Source organism: Malaclemys terrapin, chromosome 15 (genome assembly GCF_027887155.1).
Source record: "Malaclemys terrapin pileata isolate rMalTer1 chromosome 15, rMalTer1.hap1, whole genome shotgun sequence".
NCBI classification, from domain to species: Eukaryota; Metazoa; Chordata; order Testudines; family Emydidae; genus Malaclemys; species Malaclemys terrapin.
The window spans coordinates 20,856,154-20,879,666 of record NC_071519.1 but is presented as its reverse complement, the minus strand read 5'-3'; positions in this window follow the sequence as shown (position 1 = coordinate 20,879,666).

The window sequence follows — 23,513 nt, the reverse complement described above, 5'->3', positions numbered from 1 at the left end:
GTAAGTTTTAGAATAATGGAGTTCTGTTGAGTCCTGATCAGTGTGAAAGGAGGAGAGCCAAGGCCTCAGCCTAAGCTAAATTGCGTTGGAGTCAATTGGAGCCATCTTGATTTGCAGCAGCATGTTATGATGATGGCACTCTCCACGGAATTTGTATTTTGGGCTACTTTGAGGTCACATTCCCAGACACCACATTCTGAGTTGTAAGGAGAATAGTGACACACCAGAGAAGGTTCCAAAAGTAAGAACTTCAGCAGTATCTTGGTGTGAGGAAAGGCACTAGGTACTCTTGAGTTCTGATCTCTCCCCACAGCCATTAACTGATGGCCTTGGGCAAGTTGTTGAGCCTCTCTGTGCTAAATTCAGACCTAAATTCAGTAAGCAAATTCCTAGGGAGGTTTCTGATCCAAGTTCAGTCATGGTGGTGTGAAAGAAATTGCATCTCTAGAGTAAACTGGTCAGGGAGGAGGTGTAAGTGGTAAATTGCTGCTGCTTTTTGGCATTCAATGAGCATTTGCAAGAGGGCCATTTCTATTCTTCTTCACACTGGAATATATCCGGAGTACCTCCATGGAAAGTCAGTGGAGTTATGAGATGCAAGAGAAGGATCAGGCCCAACAAGTGTAATGGACACATCCACTGGGCAAAAGAACAATTTACAGGCCGTTAGTGTTTTTTTCTGCTATAGCTTCCCCTTCCCCCTAGCCTGTCCATCATGCTCATTTTCTACACCTTATTGAATGCCACAAGTAACATTATCACTTACACCCACTCCCTGGCCATCTTGCAGCTGGAGTTGAACATACTTCCATCAGAGTCAAATAATACACGCTCTATTCAATCTTTACTCAGGCCAGATTCCAAGCTGGTTTAAATCAGCAAAGCTACATTGACACCAGTGGAACTAGCCCAATTGACACCAGCTTAGAATCTAAATCAAGGACATCTTCTAGGAGAAGCATCGGAGCCTACGAGCTTGATCAAAAACCTATTAAAAGCATTGGTGAACAGGGAAGGACTTAAGCACAAGTTTGGCATGTGTCTATGTGTTTTGCTGAACTGACTGTGCTGGTCAGAAAAAATGAGGGCTTTTTTCCAGGAAAATGTTTGACCTTTTGTCAAAACAAATTGACCTCCGCTCCCCCCCTCCCCACACACACTTGAAAATATTTAGCTGAAAACTGCCAATTTTTAAAATAAATAAAATAAAATCAGCCTAAAAAAATTTTGGGGGGGAGGGAGGGGGAAGCAGTTTTCTATTTGAACCTCAACATTTTGGAGGGAAGCAGACACTTCCCGTGAAAGTTTTCTTTTTGTCAAAACCCCAATTTTCCAAGTTTTGATGGAAAATTTTTGATCAGGCCTAGAGATGAGGCTTTTCCAATTGTAAGTAAGCGAGAAGCCTGGAATTTAGAGAAGGCGGCAAGGGGATGGTTTATGATTTCACATTCATTACTCATCTCTAGGGCAGACGAGCCCATTTACCGCTGGTTTCTAGCCACACTTTCATACAGTGCTTTTAGCCCACATCCTCAAAAGTGATTTAGTGTCTTAACATCCATTGATTCCAATGGAATTTAGGAGCCTAAATACCTTTGAGGATCTGCTCTCTCTAAATACATCAGAGGGATAAATACCAGGGAGGGAGACAAGGTATTTAAGTTAAGCGCCAATGTTGACAGAAGAACAAATTGCTATAAACTGGCCATCAACAAGTTTAGGCTTGAGATTAGATGAAGGTTTCTAACCATGAGAGGAGTGAAGTTCTGGAACAGCCTTCCCAGGGGACCTGTGGAGACAAAATCCTAACTGGCTTCAAGACTGAGCTTGATACGTGTATTGGGGTGGCCCGTCTGGGACTGCTGGTAGCAGATATCCTCAATGACCAAAGATGGGACGTTAGATGGGGAGGGCTCTGAGTTACTATGGAGAATTTTTTCCCAGGTATCTTCCTGGTGGGTCTCGCTGACACGCTCAGGGTGCTAGCTACTTATGCTAAACTATCTTTTCGACCTTGTAGTTATCTGTGACATTCTGAGTACTTTCCCCAGACCTGAGGAAGGACTCTATCTAAGCTCAAAAGCTTGTCTCTTTCACCACTGAAGTTGGTCCAATAAAAGATATTACCTCCCCCACCTTGCCTCTCTAATATCCTGGGACTGATAGCTACCCCACCACTGCATGCATGATGCTGATACAGTAAGTTATATTGCAGTGACACCTAGTGGCTCATAGCAACTGCTTATGCAAGGAGAAGGCTAGAATAGTGGTTCCCAAACTGGGGTTTGTGAACCCTTCGGGATTCACAAAATGTTACAGGGGGTTCTCGGGGGAAAATTCCCTAATGGCAGACAGAGCTGTACCAAGGGACCCCGAGCAGCACGGGGCCAGCAGCCCGGAGCCCCTGGACTTCCAAGAGCTAAGCAGATCAAAGCCAGCATATCGATCATACTGAGGAGATTTCAACTTCAAGACTCCTTATAAGAAAGGGAAGTGGATATTTTCTGCTGTTTTGAAAATTAAATAGGCAGCTAGTATTGTTTTTAAAATTATTATGAAGAACAAGTTTAAGCTTTGTTGTAACGTGCGTTGTTTGCCTGGACTGCTCAAGACCTGAATGCTTGTGTAGGAGGAACTCTTTGAGTTGGCTTCTTAAATACCTTTATGCTGTTTCACATCAGATACTCCTTGATAAAACATAGGAGCCTTGTCTTATAACAGGCTTATTCAAAGTGATACAAGCTACAAAAATGAGATCTTGGAACAGTGTTGCCGTTTTCATAATGTAATAAAAATACTGTAATGATTAATAATTCATAATAAATAGCGTGTAATAAGCATGTCATAAAAACAAATTTTATATTTCCAAGATCACTGCTTTTTATAATTTATACTCAGGTAAAGGAGAAAATCCCTGGATATATTCATTTTGAGGAGGGGGTTCGTGAGACTTGTCATTTTTAAAGTGAAAGGGGTTCACAGGTTGTTAAAGTTTGGGAACCACTGGGCTAGAACAATGTTATCTTGACAGCAGGACTGAAAATGAAACAGTGGGTTGAATTGAGTTACTCCAGGGTAAGGGCCTATGGGAAAACTCCAGCTTATGTCTGTGGGAGAAGGAGCAGGCCCTTACTTCAGAACAATCACCACTTTCATGTCAGCGGAATTGCTTCATATCTGCAGAATACGGGAGTGAGAGCAGAGTTTGTCCCATCTTTTGGGAAATTGTTCGTTATTGCTTGAAAAACTGACTTCAACCAATGTGATCTTATAATATTTCCCATGTCCATACATAATAGCATCCAGCTAAGGAATTCACTAGTGCTCTAACCCTCATTGTTTTCAAGCTCTGCCTTTGTCCAACACCCAGCACAATGGGGCCCTGACCCATACTGGCACCTCTAGGGGTGACTTTACTAATCAATAGCAGAATTTTTCTGGTTCTAAATTTAGTCTTTTCTTTGTTGGATTCCCTGCTCAAACAGTGACCTCATTATGCTAATACCAATAGACTCTGGAGGCTTGTTTTGCATGTGTGCTTTAATGTAATAAACTTTGGCGTATAATTTTTTTCCCCGTTTTGTTTTTCCTTTGGGCTCCAAAACAGCCAGGTCAAATCAGTCTTAAAGCAAAGGGACAAAGCCAGCATTTGCTTTAATGCTCGGTATTATATCCTCATCGGTCAGAGATCACATCCTGCTATCTTTTTAAAGATCATTCCGTCCCCTTTTTATCTCCCTGGTCCCTTATAAACCCTGGCCCAAAACATAACCCATATAAACAAGAATACTCAATGCAACATCTTGGATTAGTTAGGCGCTTTTCAGATGAGCTCAAACTCGTATTTCATATCATTCCTCCAGTCATAAGATTGGAGCTTGTCACATTTGCTGAAGACTAAAGAACAAACATGTTTTATTCATTATCTGTCCTCATCTCTGAAACAAACACCTGCAAAACATTTCAGATCTAGACTAGATGAACAAGGCTTCATTAGGCATGACACTTTCTCCCGTGCTTAGATTAGGAAACTGCACTTTATTGCAAAACTTTGGTGCTATAAATTGCTTTGGGATCATTACTTTGTAGGAATGCAGACTCCTAAAGGACCAATCATTTTAGCTGATTTCAGTGGGAGTTAGGCATCTAAATGCCTGTGAGGATCTGGGAATTGAAGCCTGATCTTCAAGTGCCATTTCCATTAGCCCAGCTATCATGTGGTGAGAATTGGGAGAATGGGTATGAAGCTTTTCAGAATCTGATGCTGTTTCGTTTTGCTCATTTCCCCTTCTTCTCACTGCCCCTCCCAGGTTCTCTTTGTGAAAGACCCAATCAGACATTAGGAAAGATCAACTCCCCGAACCCTGTTTAGTGCCTATCTTCTTTCAATCTTCACTAAAAAGGGTAATTGTGAGCAAACACTGAACACAATTAATATTCACAACAAGGGGGAAGGAACGCAAGCCAGAGAAGGGAAAGAACAGGTTAAAGATTATTTAAATGAATTTGATGTATTCAAGTCGGCAAAGCCTGATGAAATGCACCCTAGGGCACTCAAGGAAGCTGAAGCAATCTTAGAACCATTAGTGATTATTTTTGAGATCTCATAGAAGATGGGAGAAGTCCCAGGAGACCGAAGTATTTATTTATCAATGGTTTGCTGCCAAATTGAGAGGATGTATCCTGTAATGTCCCACGGGGGTCTGTCCTGGGTCTGGCGCTATTCTACAATTTCATTAATGACTTGGATAATGGAGTGGAAAGTATGCTTATATTTGTGGATGACACCAAACTGGGAGGGTTAGCAAGCACTTTGGAGGACAGGATTAGAATTCAACACCACCTTGATAAATTGGTCTGAAATCAACTAGATGAAATTCAACAAAGACAAATGCAAAGTATTACACTTAGTAAGGAAAAAAAATCAAAAGCACAACTACAATATGGGGAATAACTGGGTTGGCTGTAGTACTGCTAGAAGGAGCTGGGAGTATAGCAGATCACAAACTAAATATGAGCTGACAATGTGATGCAGTTGCCAAAAAAATGCTAATACCATTCTGGGGTTTATTAACAGAAGTGTCGTATGTAAGACACGGGAGGTAATTATCCCTCTGTTTTTGGCCCTGGAGAGTCCTTAGATGGAGAGCTGTGTCCAATCCTGGGCACCACACCTTAGGAAATGTGGATCAGATGGGAGAGGGACAGAGGTGAGCAACAAAAATGATAAAAGGTCAGAAAACCTGACCTTTGACGAAAGGTTAAAGAACTGGGCATGTTTAGTTGCCAGAAGAGCATTTCACAATCTTCAATGTATTAAGCCTGACAGCCTCCTTGTGAGGTAGGGCAGTTCTATTATCTCCATTGTACATGGGAAACAGGCATGGAGAGAGAGAGAGAAAGGGCCAGATCCACAAAGGGGATGTATCAGTATTGCTACTCCTAATGGTGGGGTGCCCTATCACCCTGTGGAATTCCCCAGCCTTGAGCTAAGCAGTCAAACATCCAATACAATCATAGAATATCAAGGTTGGAAGGGACCTCAGGAGGTCATCTAGTCCAATGCCCTACTCAAAGCAGGACCAATCCCCAGACAGATTTTTGCCCCAGTTCCCTAAATGGCTCCCTCAAGAATTGAACTCATAACCCTGGGTTTAGCAGGCCAATGCTCAAACCACTGAGCTACCCCACCCCACTGTATAGACAGAGTTGGCCTCCTAAGAACAGGATTCACAGAAACCTGCATGCTCAGTGGGGAACTGCCTAAGCCAGCTGATAGGAAAGCCCAGCCTCCTCACCAGGAGTTAGGTGTCTAATTCTGGGTTGGAGGGAGGTGCTGTCCTCCACTTGGGATTCTCAGCCATGAAACCTCTCCCGGAGGTAGGCATCTAAGCCAGGTCAGCCTTTATCACAACAAAAAAACAGGGAGGCTCCATTGTCTCCCTCATATCCAATAGCCCAGTGGTTAGGGCACTCACCCAGGTGGGGGGCACCTGAGTTTGAGTTCCTGCTCCCTTGACACAGAGTGGAGATTTGGATCCAAGTCTCCCACATCCAGGGTGAACATCTAACACCTGAACTACTAAGCATAAATGGGGATCCCACCACCACCACGTCAACGCTGTTTAATGCAGCACCTGAGTCAGTCAGCATGCTCTGAGGTGGCCTTCTGAGCATGTCTACCAGCTCAGGTGACAGAGGTCGGGGGGGAGACACCTAGTTTGAGGAGCTCACTGGAGTTGAGGTTCAAGCCACTCAGTAGTGTCAGGACTTAGACGGCCGTGTATGTGTGCGTGCAGTGTCAGAAATCTAGGCGCCTATAGGACTTTAAAGGCAGAAATGAAGGTGCCAGTTTAGCAGGGGCAGTGTAGGATATAAATTTTGGACCTTTGCACCTAAATCACTTTGGGATCTAACTCCAAGTGATTTAACCCAGGATGTCTGTGGAAGAAGAGGGACTCAAACCCAGCCCTCCCACATCCTTGCTTCATCCACTAGACCACCCTTGCCCTCTTGATAAGCAGCTAAATTTGTCTCTTTGCATTTAACATGGTCCCCTATAGCTGCTTTTGCTGCTACTTTGCCCAAAGTTTAATTTGACCAACTACAGTATCTGCTATATGTTGGCCACCTCTCCCTAGGGTCTGAACTGATGCCAATAAGAAAGTTAGCAAAAATTCCAAGTCAATGGATTTTGTTTCTTCACGGGGATCATATTTAACATTGCATTACTCTTTGTTTTCATTGCTCCCAGTCCTACACATCTGTTCTTCAGTACTCATGTTATGATACTTTCCCTTTAATTGTCTTCATAAATGTACATTTTGCCCTCTCCTAATCCCTGTTCTTCCATTTCCAAAAAGACTTTAATCACTCCCCTCCCTTCTTGATTTTCTGATGCCTGCAATAAAAATGCCAGTAAAATATTCATAAAGAGACACTGAGATGGGGGTTCTCAAATGTTGCAGATGAGACAATACATCTGTATAATTAAAAGATACTGTCAATAGGGCAAGGTACTGTGACAAGCTAATGGTCTCCTGGTACTTGATATAGGCCAGAGAAACAGATCTGATTTTCAAAGGTGGGGCTATTCCCGTGTTGCAATGCACCTGTTTTCATGGGTATTCTACTGGCCAATTTAAACAATCAAATAAAAACCAATGGGAAGAGAATTGTCATCACAAGCCGAGTCATTCTTCTAGAAGTGGCAGTTCTTCGTCCTACTGTTATAAAAAGGAAGCCGATTGGCTAAAGCACCCAACAATGCCTTTTCTCTAAGCCAATCAGGAAAAAACACTCCTACATAAGCACATGATTTGTTTTTCAGAAGTTAACTTTCCTTATGTTGTGGTCATTACCGGTCTCAATTAAAAGTAGTTGTGGGAAGTCCGGGTGGCGGCACAGGGAAGGAAGCTGTGAATCTTTTTTTTTTTAATTTCCCTCTATTTCAAAATTTTAAATTTTGATTTGTTTGAAATTTGGAAAAAAAAGATCTATAGCTAGTGAGGAACGGAGAAGGGTCATTTCACAAAACTGAAATTAAAGTGTTTACCTTTTATTTTTAAATGTCAAAAGGTTGACATTCAAAAGGTTGGCAAACATTTTTAAATTTCAAAACATTTCAGCCCATGCTAGTTCTGATTCTGCAAAGGGCAGTGCAGGAATACTCTTATTGGCACCTCCATCCCTTAGTTCATATGCAGATGCAGATATCTATGAAGAACAACATTCAGGTAAATAAAAACCCAGGTGGGTGGAGCTGGTGGAGTTTTCACTCCAGAATGAGCCCAGTAAATAGATCATCCAAACTTACGGTCTTCCTGGGGATGGGGCTTCATTTGTAATCAGGCAACAAATAATAAGACAGGGACTGGTCTTTTAGTTCTGTGTAGACACAGGAATAACAATTAAACCTCATTGTAAGTTCTCTCCTCAGGCTTAGCTGTTCCAAGGTTTTCCCTGCAGCAGCGCCGTTCTCCGAGCAGCTTGTTCATTCTGCCAGGGCGAGGTGTGAATAAAGGGAAGAGAACCGTTGAATAATCTGCTTAAAAAATACTCCAATACTGGTCATGTCAGTTATTCAACATTAGGACGCAACTGGCTCTGCTTACACGACAGCTGTTGGATACTTGGAATATCTGGTTACTTGAGGCTTCTCAGGAGGAAGGGGATTTCCAGAGGTACCAGCCTTGCAGTAGTTCAAACGGATCACACGTCTTGCTACACAGCTAAAGAGAGGGGTAGGCCAGATCCTCAGTTGGTGTCAACGGGCACAGCTCTATTGCCATCAATGGGGCTACATCAGCCCAAGAGGTGGCCCAGCATAGCGAACGTTGGAAATGTATGCATTTCAGTTTCCCCATGTGCAGCGCCCAGTGCCTTCAGAGTGGACTAATAGGGGAAGTGGCCTTTAATCTTTGCCTGACTTGCTTGTTACTCCCAACCTGGCCGTACACAATTGGCTTTTCTTTTTTCCCCACTGCAACTGGTGTTTGCCAGGCAAAATAGCAGCACGCCAGCCAGGCCTCTGATTAAAGATGTCCCTGGGGCACCACAAGGTTCTGCTTTTAACCCTTCTTCACTCCCTGCCCTTCCCTCCCCACCTCCAGCTCCTGGCTCCCTGCCCTTTCCTGTTATTGTCCTGCATGCTGGTGATAAGATTAAATCCCCACCCGGCCACCTTATTGTTCTTCAAAGATATGTGGAAGACAAGAGCCTGATCTAAACTCCAGCTGAGAAAGAGACCAGGATCCAGGAGGCTGAATAAATAACCAAGTGTCCCTGCAGTTCTTGTGACCAACAGGCACCTTGGTAATTGAAATGCATTAAAAGAAAGACCTTGGTTCTTGCTTTCCTAATTCAATTCCAGGGGTGAGGTGGGTTTTTTTTTTTTTTTTTTAATATGAAAAGTGAACTAACAGTTCATAGGCAGCCTGCTGACTATTCAGCCAGCAGAGCCCTTTGATTCTGATTACACTGAAGGTTTATGGTGACTCCAGGGAGTTATATATGCCATGAGTTTGCTAGAAGCAGAGCAGGGCTGCGTCTGGAAAACACATACCTACAGGAGAATTATGGAGATTCTTTGGATTTCAGTAAAACATCCCTGACAGGGCTGGATGGTGAGTTAGCCTTTCAACTCCAGAGACACAGGTTCGAAGGAGACCCTGGGTGACACAAATCGGAGAGACCTCAGTCTAGTTGAATGACTTGCCTCTCCAAGCTACCAGGGACTCAGGACAGCAATGCAGGGGCTGTTGCACTGCCAAACCCTTGTAGGGGCTCAGGATTCTAACAGGGAGCCTGTGGGATTATTTATCTTTCAGTAGCACCCAGAAACTCCAACAAAAACCAACGTGCTAAGCACTATATACATATATTGTCCTGGCCCTTAGCAGCAAACAATCTAAATAGACAAGACAGGCCCAGGGTAGGAGGAAGGAAGTGTTAGGACAGCTCTACAGAGGAAACTGAGGCATAGAACACCAAGTAACTTGCTCGAGGTCTGTGGCAGAACCAGGAAATTAAATCTGGATTGAAGAGTCCAGAGTTTTAACCATAAGTTTATTCTTGGATGATTCTCCAGTGTCGAGCGGATCAATACTTTTCCTTTTTTGGAAAATACATATATTTTTTCCCCAGCATGAAGTTTTCAAAGTGGAGCTAGAGGTACCCTGGCTTTTTCTGGTAAAAGTAACATATAGAACTTGTAGGGACATGGTAGATATCTTCCATGAGAATTTTCAAAAGAAAATGATTTTATTCAAAATGTCACTCCCCCCTGCCAAAAAAAAAAAAAAAAAAAAAAGCCTCCCAGAAATAAAAAAAGTGGTTTCCACATTTCCAGGTTCTGATTTTGGAAAAATGGAAAGTATGTTTCATTGAAAACTGGAAAACTTTGAACAAAAATACTCATTTAGGGGGGAAAAGGGCCATTTTCATTAATGTTTTTACTAGCTTTAATAATATAGCAAATGCCACCATCTTGGATAGAACAAAACCTGTCGATTAATTTGATAGTTGCATTAATCTTAGCTATTAACATAATGTACACACTAACCACCAGTGTGTAGCTTACCTAAAATAGCCAAATGCCTAGATATTTCCCCTTATTTAAAGTTCCTATGTTTGTATCTGATACTGCAGTATCTCCCACCACACACACCACATTAATATTTTATTGATGTTCAGAAGGCTGAGTACAAGCTGCAAATACAGGAAACATGAACTCAAAACCACAACTCAGTTGACAGATTTCAACAAGACATTGAAATTGAGCATTAGAACATTGATACTTGTACCACTGTTTGTACTGTGGTTTGGAGTTTGGTGGGAGTCGTGTGGGGAATTAGGACTAGAGAGTACCTGTAACAGTAATGGAGTCATCGCACTAATCTTATGTAATAAGACTTTTGATAGGGTCATCTGCAAGGATTTAACCCAAGAGCTCTGCATCTGCAAGCATGTATTTCTACTGTTTGAGCTAAACGCTAAGCTTCCTTCAATTGCAGCAGCAACAGGTTCTAAAGTTTCTATATGGTTCAGCCTTCGGAAGGGGACAAAGACCCACAGTGCCAGCATGTTACACTTGGAACTACCACGGGCAATCAGAGATTAGAGACAAAGAATCACTAAAGCGACTGAATCTCAGGAGTAGTGGGATCATAGATGTCCAGGTGATCCAGAAACAGAAGTGTCCGAGTATGCTGAGATGATGCCAGTTTGTTCCACTGATGCTATGAAAAGCACATCATACTGCAACTATCACTCCTAACTTCCAGTTCATGGGTTCCCAACCACTGCTGCACATGCTAGTACTAATCCTTCAGGGGTATATGACTGGTCTCCAGGCCTCCTCCTTGCCTTAAAGCCCCACTGTGCTGACTCTGCTGTTGCATCACCCCTGCCTGTCTCCCATTCGCTTCCATGTGCTGTACAGGTTGCTATTGATAACAATGCAGGACTAGGGCTCCGAGCAGCCCAAGATCCATGGTGGCATATGGCATAAACAACCAAATGAGAGGTTGAGGGCACTGGCTGGTGCAGACAAACTATCAAAGAAGGTTGGCAGCTATTTGCCATAGACTGTACTTGGTCTTTCAGTAGGTAGCCTTAGGAGATCCTTTTAGCCACTCACCTGAAGTTTAGTGGTGAGTCTACTGCCTCATAATGCTATTTCTTGGCAAGTGTCAAGGCCAGGTCATGGGCAGCTGGACTAGTGGCTACAGCCAGACTCAGGTATCAGGAATTGAGTAGATCCAGTAGGGTTGCCAATTTTGGTTGGTCATATTCCTGGAGTTCTTATCACATGACAATCTTTAAAGATTAATCTGTAATTCCTGGAGACTCCGGGACCATCTTGGAGGGTTGGCAACCCTAATTTGGAGTCAGCAGCACCAGCTCTGTAGCAACAGCTAGCTACAGACAAACTTCCTGTATTATCCCCATGCTTAATAGTAAGTCCAGCCCAGTCAGGAATCAGGATGTCCTGTCAGTTGGGCCCCTCCTCAGGGGCAACACACCCTATGGTGTCTGGGCCCCTGAGCCTCATGACCTGCTGAATATTTCTGCTACCAGAGCAGTTAGGTGGAGGTGGTTGCTGTCTGCGGAAATCTTTAGATCTGCAGCTCCTTATAGCAAGATTGTAAGTGGCAAGTTGAGCCCATTAGCAGTTCCTCTCGCCCTTTGGTAGCAGGCTGTGGTTATCCTTAGTGTGCTCGTGCTAATTTACCTACATATACTTTGTGCTGGTATTCTACTTCTAATACTTCTCCTGCCGGTGCAGCCCACTTCAAGCAGTGATGTGTTGAGCTGCTCTTAGTGAAGGAGGTGACAGATAAGGAGTCTCAGTGAGACAGAAGTTTCTTCCTCAGAAAAACCAGCTCAGCACTTGAGACTAGAGGAGGAAAATTACTTTTTTTTTTCCAGCTATGGGGAATTCAGCTGTCCATTGTCTAACTGGGATGAACAGTGACAACAAAACAATTTCTATTCAGAAAGGTCAAAATATTTCAATTTGGGTCAACATTGATGGGGACATTACATGAGCAGCCATGCTGCCTCATGGGAGCTGTAGTTCTAGGTCCTACAGGATCCCAGGGCCCTCTGGAGAGGCATAGGGTTCAGCCAGACTATATTGTCCATGAAGCAGTGTGGTGGCTTAGCCACAGGGAGAAACTGTTGTGCAGCATGGGAGATGTAGTCTATTGCCATAGGAGAAGATAGGAGCACGTAGGACCCAGAACTACAGCGCTACAGACCCCCTGCAGCACATGAGATGGACAAACCCATTAATGTCAGCCTCCACCAAAAAAATTAATTTAATTTTCCTGATGGAAAGTTCTGTCATGATTGGTCTCTTCTTGTGGAAGATTTCAATTTTGATGCAACCTCATCTTCTGCTGGCAAAAATATTTCACTCTCAAATAGGGATGATTGAAAAATTTTTCAATGACAAGTCTTGGAGCTGGGAAATACCTATTGCTTCCACCCCATCCTTCCCCAGCCAGCAGGACATTCTGCCCAGTCAGGTTTTAAATGGCCCTAGCAATAGAGCTTCCACCTCTTCCCTCGGGAGACAGTTGCACAGTCGGACAGATAACGCATTTATTCAATTGTCTCTATATGTACTCCCCCATTCCCCTGAGAACAAACAATTTGGCTCTTCACTGGGAAGATTAGAAAGATTTAGCAGAACACAAGCTGCCGGGTGGTTATTTAGCCTGGCATGGTATTCTCCAGGGAATCAGCAGACTGATCTGAAATCTGATATCCTATATGGACTGGCAATCAACCTTTAGCTATTACCCCAGCTCTGCTTGGAGACTCCATTGTGTCCTAAACACCCTGGAAACCTTGCCTCTCTCCTCTAAATAGTTTGCCTCCAGGCCTTCCTGCACGCAGGAGCACTTTCACATGCTACAAGGTCTGCCCAAGTCTCAATGAATTTTACAAGGGAAGTTTTCTTTCTAGTGCAACCAAAGAGTACAATCCTCTCCTCTTGCCGCCAGGTTAAAAAACCTCTGCTTCCCAATTAACCCAGCTCTTTTCCATCCCCTGGGCAAGAAAGATTACCATGCAGCCAACATATAATACTCCCCAGAGCGTGCTCAGAGCTTGACAGCCTTCAATAGGTTAATTTTTCAAAGTGGTAAGCTGATATTTCTGCATAAAATGCACATCTGCAGGGTAAATGCTATTAAGTGTCAGTGAATTATGGTCCCAGAGTACGGATCACTTGAGCTTTAATGCTACAAGCACCTTAATGTTTTTTTGAATGAAGTTTCTACTAATTGCTTCCATATGTTTCTTTTTTTTTTTTTAAAGAAAATTCTGCCCCAGCATCACAAGCCTATGAGTAATGAGCTAGGAAATTGGACTTTATTGATTAGGCCAGATCTAATACAGAATTCCCAGCATGTTTTCCATGCTTTGCTTTTGCATTTGGAGTTCAGCCAGAGATTCGATGGAGTCCCATGAACCTCTTCTCCTTCCTTCCCGCTTTGGTTTGCAGTGCACTGGAATATAGGTTTTGACTGGTAACGGGCAGACAGACCTTCAGGTAACCCAATAGTATCAATGTCTGGTGGAAGCTCAATCTAGATTTTGGCATCTTCCATTCCAGCAGATTTGAGTAAGAGCCAGAATATACTGTTGTTGAAGTGGAAGCTTCTGGTAAGGACACCATAGGTAAAGAATCACAAGGCAAAGGTTTTCTTCCCATCCTATGAAGTAATTCTGTGCATCTAGGTACTGTCATGGTAAACAGAACCGGAAAGGACCTCTAAGGTTATCAATCCCAGTATCCTGCTATCACAGACAACTCCAACATAGAACCCCATTCATAAACGTTTCAAATGATGGTGGTAACTGCCACAGACTCCCACAATCAATGGATTCGTCCTCAACACCCACATGAAGTAGTTGGTTATTATCCCTGTTTTGCAGCTAGGGCACCAAGACCCAGAGAGATTAACTCATCTGCTTTGCATCACACAGGAAGCCTGCAGCAGAGCCAGGAACTGAACTGACTTCTAAATCCCAAGCCAGTGCCTGAATCACATCTGCAGAAGTGACTTTATGAGTGCCCATATTTATTCCCTTTCAATGACTTCCAGCTCAAATTTGTTCAGTTCATGAGTCAAAGGTATATTCCCCCCGCCCTCCAGACGGCTAGCATTGCATGCTCCATCTGGATATGAAAACCCGCCTGGGTTATTTCTGCCTGCTACAATATCACCAGCAATAAAGATATTGTAAGTGAAGATCAGTGTAACTGAGAATTGCTCTGATGCATGAATAGAATCCAGCTCTCTCCCATGGCTGCTGGTTGCATATGGCCATTGGGAGTAAAAAGGTTTGTTGCAACAAAGCCAGCAGATCTGACTCATTGGCACAGAGCATATCCTTTCAATGGGATGGTGCCATGTTTACATAGTGACTTTTCTAACCATAACTAGACTTCAATGTTGCAGTGTCTGGGAAAGGCAGAACAGGACTCTCCCCTTAAGATAAGTTTGTCTCTGTGCTTTTAAGGGTAGATCTCTCTGTTTCTCATCCCACAAGATCCTTCCTAGCAATTCCTTTGTTTTCTGACCTCTCAATAGTCACTGCCAGCAAGAGGAATTTAAATCTATGGGTAATTCCAGCCAGCCAAGTCTCATTTATTCGACACAGGATGACACTTTAGTTTCCATACTGGATTTTTCATTGCCCTGCACCTAGTATCACATACCAAAGCAAAAATGGGCTAGAACACAATGAGGGGGACATGCCTATCTCCCCATCCTGCTCTGACCTAGGGCTGGCTGGAAAACAGTTATTCTGTTTCACAGCAAAAAACAAAAACAAAAAACCTTGAAGTATCAATGTTTGTTTTTGTTCCTATATGGAACCAACTGTTCAAAGTTGTTCACAGGGAGGAAAAAAAAAATCAGAACATACTAACCAAATCAGGGACTAGAACCAGCATCCGAGATAAGTGCCTAGCCAGGCTCTCAGACCTTCTGCATTAGCACCCATGGGTGGATTGAGTTATTGGACTCAGGGACTGATTTAATGGGTATCACCAATTCCCTTTGCAGTTGTAAAGAACTTGAAGTGGTTTTTTAAGGCCCCTAAGAGATTTAGGCACCCAACTCCAACACAACCCATTCCAGAACGCTAGTTAATGTTATCCCAAGTTCTGGCAAACAAGATGCTCCGTTAAATAGAAATATTTGGTTCTGGAGTTTTTCCACACGAGATGCAGGATTTCACAGGAAGAACTGAATTTGAGTCCATCTTCCTACCCCTACATTTTTAATATATTCAACTAGAAGAAAAACAGCACAAAAAATAGCTTGAGATGTCTTAGTTTGAGCACTTTGTTTTGTTTATTTCATAATTGCCTACTGCAGATTTCTTCTTTTGATGCAATTGTTACTGACAGTCAGTAACTAGCCGGGCCATTGTTCTGATATAGTCTGGCAATTCCTGTGCCACTCTGTTCCAATTCATTAGAATCTGTCAAACAAGTGGGACCTTTTGGGAATTTTTTTTTTTAAATTGACCCATTTCTCATGTAAATTCAAAGTTTGGATGAAAAGTGTCAAAATTGCAAATGTTGACTTTTTTTTTCCCCCACCAGCTCTACGTAAACAATTACATAAAGTCAGGAGCACTCTAACCCCTTTCCACCCCCGATAAGAATTGTTTTCCTTTGCCATTTGAGAGGACAGGTTTGGAACTGAAGTCCTGGATGGAGTAAGGAGTACAGTCCTCGCGCCAGAGACATTCTCAAACAGCCCATATGGCTCCTTTGGGAGACCAAAGGACTTGACTGAGGAAAGCTAAGCAAACCAGCATGTGGAAGTAAAGCAGAAGTGGGAGACTGCACAGACAGCCTGGAGCTGGGTGATGGAACCACTGATTTACTGTCTGTATTTTTATTGCCAAGTCCCAAGAATTACAGCTATAGGTATAGTAATACACAACAAAAGTGGCCAGCTGACTTAGTGCCATTTGGAGGCTAGCAAAGAGGCCATAGCATGCTGGAGTCTGTGGCTGCACACAACCCTTTAATTAAAGGCACAAGTCCCGATTTTGGTCACACACTGGTGTGACTCTACTGACTTGAATGGAATTATTCCGCCGCTCCACTGGTGTAACAGATCAGAATCTAGATCTAGATTGGAGTTGCCAGAAAAGCTTCCCTTTAAGTTCAGTCCAAGTCATAGCTCTTTTGGTCTTCCTGTTATTGTTTATATGGCAGTAACACCAAAAGGTGCACAACTGAGGTCAGGGTCCCAATGTACTAGGTGCCACATAAACTTAGTGAACAAAAAACCCAGTCCTTACGTCAAAGAGCATACAATGTAAATCGGCCATGGGAGGTGAAACAAAAGTACAGCGATAAAGTGACAGGTGCAAGAGCACATAAGTAGCAAAGCTAGGAATAGATCCAGGTCTCAGCAACTATAGTAGAAACCAGTTCACTGGACCATACTGCCACCTAGAACGCTAATGTTTCAGTTTAGTAGAAGCCAATATGTAACTTGGGTTGAGGCAGGGGGAAGGCTGATCCAAAACCAGGCAAAAAACTTGATTGTCCTACACACTAGGCTCCTTTTACACCACTCTGGCAGTGCAAAGGAGCCTTACAACTAGGTATGAATGTAATTGCAAGTCTCATGTAACCGGTGATTTTGTTTTTGCAAAACTCAGGAATCAAGGACTTCACGCAAACAAAACTGGAAGAATGCCTTTGCAGGAGCTCTAGCAAACTGTATCCGCTGAGTTTCTCAGGGCCCGCTGTAAGACAACTCCATTCATTCATGCAACATTTATGTCAAGCCTATTTTATTTCCACCTGTCTTCATGTCACTTTAAAGTGCAATTCTACCGTGAAAGGCAACTCTGCAAGATTGCCCTTTGGGCTGTGTGCTTGGAATCCTAATGAGTCCCACTCCAATGTGCTTAAGTTACAGATACTTTTCTTTTAGCTGCCAGCCCTGCAAACGTAAGACGCTTTTAAAGTGTGCACGCATCCCCCTTTAGTGACTAGTCCATATACAGGGTAACAGGCTATAATGGCCACTATCCAACAGAAGTGCTCCGTTAACTCAAGTGGCGGAGGTCTGTGCATTAATGCTACGGGGCTGAATAGTAGGACTTCTATGATGATTTGGGGAGCTTGTTACCCAAACTGACACCCCAGTCTGTAGAGTGCCATTTAACGTATGTGCAGGGTGGGGGGTATAGATTTGCCGCCCCAGCTGATCTTCCTCTTTCCCTCTCAGGCAGGCCCTCACTAGCAGCCTGACCCCTCTAAGCCCCTACACCAATCCCCTCCAAATTTGAGGGTGGGGCCTTGCAACCTGGCACATGGTGTCATAGTGTCACTCAGGATTGGCCTGGCCAAAAAGTGGTTGGGCCAATATCCAGGTGGTCCAGCCAATATCCAGGTGGCCCGGCCAGCTCCTGCCTGTAGATATCCTGGGGCAAAAAGGGGCATGCAAACTATTCATGGGTCTGAGGTAGTACTGAAATGTACAAGCCCTGACAAGTTAAGCACTTGTCTATACACAGGGTTGCACCAGTTTAACAAGGTGCGATTTGAAACCAATTTCATTAAGTTGGTGCAAAAGGCTGTGTGCAGTCACTCTTATTTCGACTCATACAAGGCTTATTTCAGTTTAGAAAAAAGTTAACCTTAAACAGGGATCACACAGGAAGTTGCGCCAGTTGAACTAATCCAATTTGATGACACTAATTTAACTAGAGTAATTTAACTAAACCTAATGTACCTTTGTGTGTAGACAGCCCCTAAAGGAATCCAAATTGCCAAGCAGAGCTTGATTTGTAACTCTGGGAAGATTTCACTTTTAATTTAAAAATATCTATATATTTTTGCCAGGAAAAAATTCCCGCCTGTCATTTTCACCCACTCCTGCCAAGGGAACACAAAGGCTGGTGCTCAATTTCCCTGCATTCAGCTTTTTGGCAGCTGTGGAAATTCCTCTCCCTTGTTCTTTAATTTGGAAGATTGATGGTCCTGTGCATGACAGTTACATTTGGCGCAGCAGAGTGAAGGAATTCAGAGCTAAGACTGACACAATGTTGCTGAGCCCACGGGAGTTGCACCAAGAATAGACTGAGCCCCATAAATAAGATGGGGGCAACGTTCTACTGAAAGACCCTTTGGCTTCTCTCCACTGCCCCCACTCTCTCTTATCACTGAGGCCATCTTTGAGAACAGCATCTTCTGCAACAAGACCCTACCTCCCTCTCTATGGCCCCAATCCAGCAAAACATGCAACATGTTCTTAACTAAGCACACAAGTGGATCCTATTGAAGAATAGAGCTTAGGAGGGAAGCTGAGACTGGAGGGTTTAGAGAAGTGGGATGGTCCCCTAGGCGGGGCTCGACCATGGGATGTTTTGACCTAAAAGCATGAGTCATTGTTGCATGAGCTAAAGCTCAGATGCTCAAGAGATATTTAGGTGCCTAACGCCCTCTGAAATCAATGGGACTCCAGTACCCAAGAACATTTGGGGATGTGGCTGTAACATCATTTGCTGCATACAGTAGCCAAGTCAAGAACCTCTGTGGAAGAGCCTCTTGAGGGGGACAAAGACACTCACTGTGTTAAGGAGCGGGTTACACAAAGTTGAACTGAGCCTGCAGGGATAAATATTTTCCATGCTTGGATATGCAGAGAGCCATCTAAGTCGATCTTGGGGGGAGGTGGTGAAGCAACACACTCTTTGTGCACCCCATGTCCTAGCTTCAGCCCTCCCTGCCTCCAGATCTGTTCTCTGACACATCTCCTGTAGATGGTTAATGCTCCTCTTTGACCCAGGATTCTGCTTCCTGTTTGTATTCCAGGAGGACAAGGCACAATTTATTTGGGGAGTTAAGAAAAAATGTAACTTGCATGTGAGGCATGTTACACATCCCACCTCCAGGGCTAATTCCGAGGATAACTGGCTGCTACTGCTGCTAGCTGATGGGGTTACTCCTTCAGCTCAAGTAGTCTGCACTTTAGTGTTGAAGCTTCTTGGGTTGATACCCCTTTTGATTATTACACCAACTAGCCCAGGGAACTGGGAGACAAGTTGGGCTCTTACCTTCCTACCTCTGAGAGAGATGCTACAGGACATGACCTTGGTTGGTAGAGGTCTGTGCTTTGGTACAGCAGGATCTGGGTTCAAGCTTGGCTGGTAGCCTGGGCCTCGATTCCCAACTAACACTGGGAATGATAGGTAAATGAGTGCAGGCTTTGGGGTCCCACTGCCCTTCTTGGGGAGCAATCAGGCCAATTTACCCAAGAGGTATAGCTGAATGAGCAAAGTAAATGCTAGCTAAGTGTGCTGCAATAAAACAAAAGGACAAAAGACCCTGGGTCTGCACATTCCTCCTCTGACCAATGATGAGTTATGCGATAATCTGGCTTGTTACCAACTGAAGCCTCAGTGCAGGAAGGGTCAGATGTCATGAGGCCAAGATAAAAACGGGAGGGCACATCCATGTGAAATGGATGGGGTAGTGGTCCCCGTCTTCTGGCAGAGGTCAAAGCCAACACAGCTGTGGTTTTGATCAGCTGGCTGCAGAACAGCAGGTCACTTGGTGGGGGGCTTGTAAATGGCAGCAGGATCCTAGCGAAGGAGAAGACTGAAGAAAAAAAAATCAGGCCTGTTGGCAGAGAAGAGGGAGATCCCATCCCCTGCCCCCCAAATGCAGAGGCTGTTCTTGCATCTCTATCCCCCTGTGGATGCACAATTGATTTCAGGTTGCCGTTGCTCAGATTAACTCAGTCTATGCACATCTCTCTAAAAGGATTCTGGTGCTGGGTTCAAATCCCTGGAATTCTGGGCTTATCCAGCTTCCCTCATGCACCCCATCACTCTGCCTGACCCCTGTCCTGGAAGGACCTGTCATCAGGAGAAAGGGGACTTCACTCTATACAACAGAGGTTCACATAGAACTCAGACCAAGGGCTGGGCCTCTGCGCAGGATCAAAATTCACTATCCCTGAGTAACAAGGACTCAGGAAATACTGAACAGACACAACAAGATTAGACCTAGTGCAATTGGGGGAGCAATTGGTTTGTTTTTGAGTGCTCACTGTTAGAAGAATGCTCCAGCCTGTACATATGGAAGCTAGTCAGAGAACGTGCCAGCAGATGGCATTTAGGAATATGAAGCATGATTCACTGGTTTTGTAGGCAGAATAAAAGTGGAACCAGATGCCTCCGTGCAGCTCTTACCTGCAGCCCTTTAACATTCCCAGCTGTCCATCTGCCATCTTCCATGTGCCCTGAATTCATTCAAAGGCTGAAATAAAACAAGCAAACAAAGACCTCAGGGCTAGAATCTCTTGGGTCATCCTTCTAACAAAGGGCAAAAGGAGGAAAAGGGTCGGCACAGAGGTGCTGCAGGCCCAGATGCTGATCTGTTGCCAGGAAATTACATTGTTTAAAGGGCTGTACATCCGTTAAACAAAAGGCTAGTGCATAGAAGAGATTTGCTCTCCTGTAGCCCTGTTCTCCAAGTAGGTTCCACTCACAGGCAAGCTTGGAATGACTGATGGCAAACAAATGGGCAAAGAACAACAGATTGGAATTGCAGAGGGCAGAAGATATATAAAACTTAGTGTTTTATTGGACAGAGCTGCAGGGCCTTGAGATGATGGATTTCCACTTTGCTGAAGCCTGCTTGGCCATCACAGTAGCTGCTGCCCTGTGCTCACGACCTGAGCTATAGAAATAAGCCCTGGAAGTCTAGGCAGAGGTGGGGGGAAGTCCATTTATTCTTCCTTCATTTTAATTGCTTACTATAGAAGACCATCTGAATATGTATTGATCCTCAGATGAGAGCACCAAGAATTGTTACTGCCACTTATTAGCTATCAACAAGTGACGTTTTTTCCCCCTTGGCAGCCTATTCTGAATGAACTGAGGCAGCTCATAGGATGTTGGTACTGTGATGACATAGGCATTTAAGAGGACTTGTGCATGAGGTCAGTAATGATTGCTATCCTCATTCAACAGGTGGGGAAACAGACAGATAATAGAACTTCCACAAGGCTAGGAAAGGAGACAGCATCTGAAGCATGACTCAGTAAGCTACTTAAAGGTAGGTTGGTGTTTAAGCATGTGAGGACTCCCAGTCCTCACATACTTAGTACCTGGTTGAATTGGTGCCTCAGCTGAGAGTACAAGTCCGGCATTCCTGGCTCCCCATCTTGCACTGAGTACATGTCTCTCTTTACAGAGAAGTAGGGCACTATTCAGACACCAGGCGGATCCATGTGGATGTAATGGGGATCTAAAGTTTGCCTCAATGAGAGTGGAGTAAGGTACTGAGATTCAGGCACAATCGGCTGCCTTTACAGCTGTCTAATTGCATCATTCCCAGGTGATCTTTGGCAGACTGGTTGGACTCAATTCAGACATGGATTTCCACGGCATGGGATGATTTTATTTGTCCCAAATAATGAAGCATTTCCTCTACCATGAGGAGGGTTGTTTCTTTAAATGGGGCCAACCCCCAAATTTCCTCTAAACAGCTCTATGTTATTTGCACCATTGGGAGCTGGAAGGTAATTGCTGTGGCCTGGACACAGAATGTATCCCTTGAAACTACCATGGGCCATAGTCAAAGATCCATCAGCACAGGCATAAGTGGCCTCAGTGAGGTTACGCATTGGCCTAGAAAACGTAGGAGCTTGATCACAGGAGATGCTCAGGGAGCTTTAGTGCCATGTGGTTTGTTAATCCCAGCGTAACCCTTTGGATGGGATATTAGCTGAAATGGGTTCCAAAGCCTGCATGGGCTTCCCAAAAACAAGGGGACTCCCCCCAAAAAACACTCCAGACACTAAATCCCCTACAGATGTATTTTCTTACTGATTTTTTGTTGACAGAGCTGAGCCCCTGTCCCCCTTTTTTAGCATCCATCTTTTTTTTTTTTTAATCTGCAAATTCTACAGCCAGCCCTTGTCTGCCATCTACCAGCTAAGCAGAGTTGGGTGGGGATCTCCAAGGGAATGGGAAATCTACAAGGTGCTGAAGGAAATGCCAGCGATTACTCAGCAGGGGTGTGTGTGTGTGGTAACTGAGTCAGTACTCAGGATGGAGCTGGGAGGGGCCGGGACTACACTGCTGGAAGTTCAATTTGTTTTATATCTCAGCTGAATAAGCACCAATAGCAGTCATTAAAACAATACCATGGGACGGTCAGAGTGTGAATGTTACTCCTTATTACAAGCATCTTTCCGTGGCGGGGGACCGTAACCTGAGATTAGGCATAGGATCAAGAATAGACAGACCTGGGCTTTGTTCCCAGGTACAACATTGATGTGCACTATTAATTAAGAGGCTCTGTTTTTACCCTGTTTGTAAAACCCAAGGCACATGCTATAACCATGCAGAAAACACACAGCCTGTCTCACCTTATTTCTCATGGAGCAGCAAAACTGGCCAGCACTCCAAGCCTTAAACTTCACGTGGGGGTGCCAAGGATTTTATGTGGCAATCAGCTGATCTCTCTTGCTGTGTCTAATGCAAAATGCTGGGGGAGGCTGTAAGGAATTTTGAGGCAACAGCCAAGTCTCCAGAATTTAGTTCAGATCTAGCCATATTTCCATCCTAGTAGAAAACCAAGTGCCACCAGAAAGATCACACAAGACCCTGACCTCACACAAGCTACAGCCCAGGTTCTGCACTGAAGATTCAGATGAATGCAGAGGAACAAAGGAGGCAGGGTGGTCTAGTGGTTAGACCACTGCACCGGGACTCCAGAGACTTGGTTCTATTCTCAGCTCTGCTACTAGATTGGCTGGTGATATTGGGTGACTCTGCGCCTTGGTTCCCTTCTCGGTAAAGTGAAGGCAATGATACTGATCACCTTGGCAAAGTGCTTTGAGGTCCACATAGGCAAAGTACCCCATAAGATTATCAGCGCTTTGCAAGGCTTAGGCAAGTTGAACCTCCAGCCTTGTAAAAGTCACCACTAGCTCCTTGGGCACCATTACTCTGTGTCCATACAGTGCCTCACTCAATGGGGCCCTGATCTTGGTTGATCCCTGTGCACCACCATGCACATTATTAAAGTAACCAGCATTCAGAGCCTTGTACAAACCAGAGCTAATCAGTCTTCCAGACACCTATGTATGGTGGGTAGGAATGGTCAGCTCCCCTTTTGCAGTGGGAGAGGTTGAGGCCAACATTTTCAGACATGGACGCTCTCAAAAAAAAAACGGAACCCACCAATCATAACAAGCTGAACTCAGCAACTTCAATGGCAAATCACTCAAAGGCTGACCTAGTCCTGACCTACGACACCCCTGCAATCCTGTTCCCAACCTTCTCTTTGGCAGAGACTGTTGGTCATACTAGTCGGTGCACAGATGTGCAAGGGTTTCCCCCCCCACACACACACAATTTTAATGAAATCTGTAAAAACCTCAGAAACAAGTTATCCCAATGTAACCACATTTATATTGTTCAAACTGCATCCACTCTAT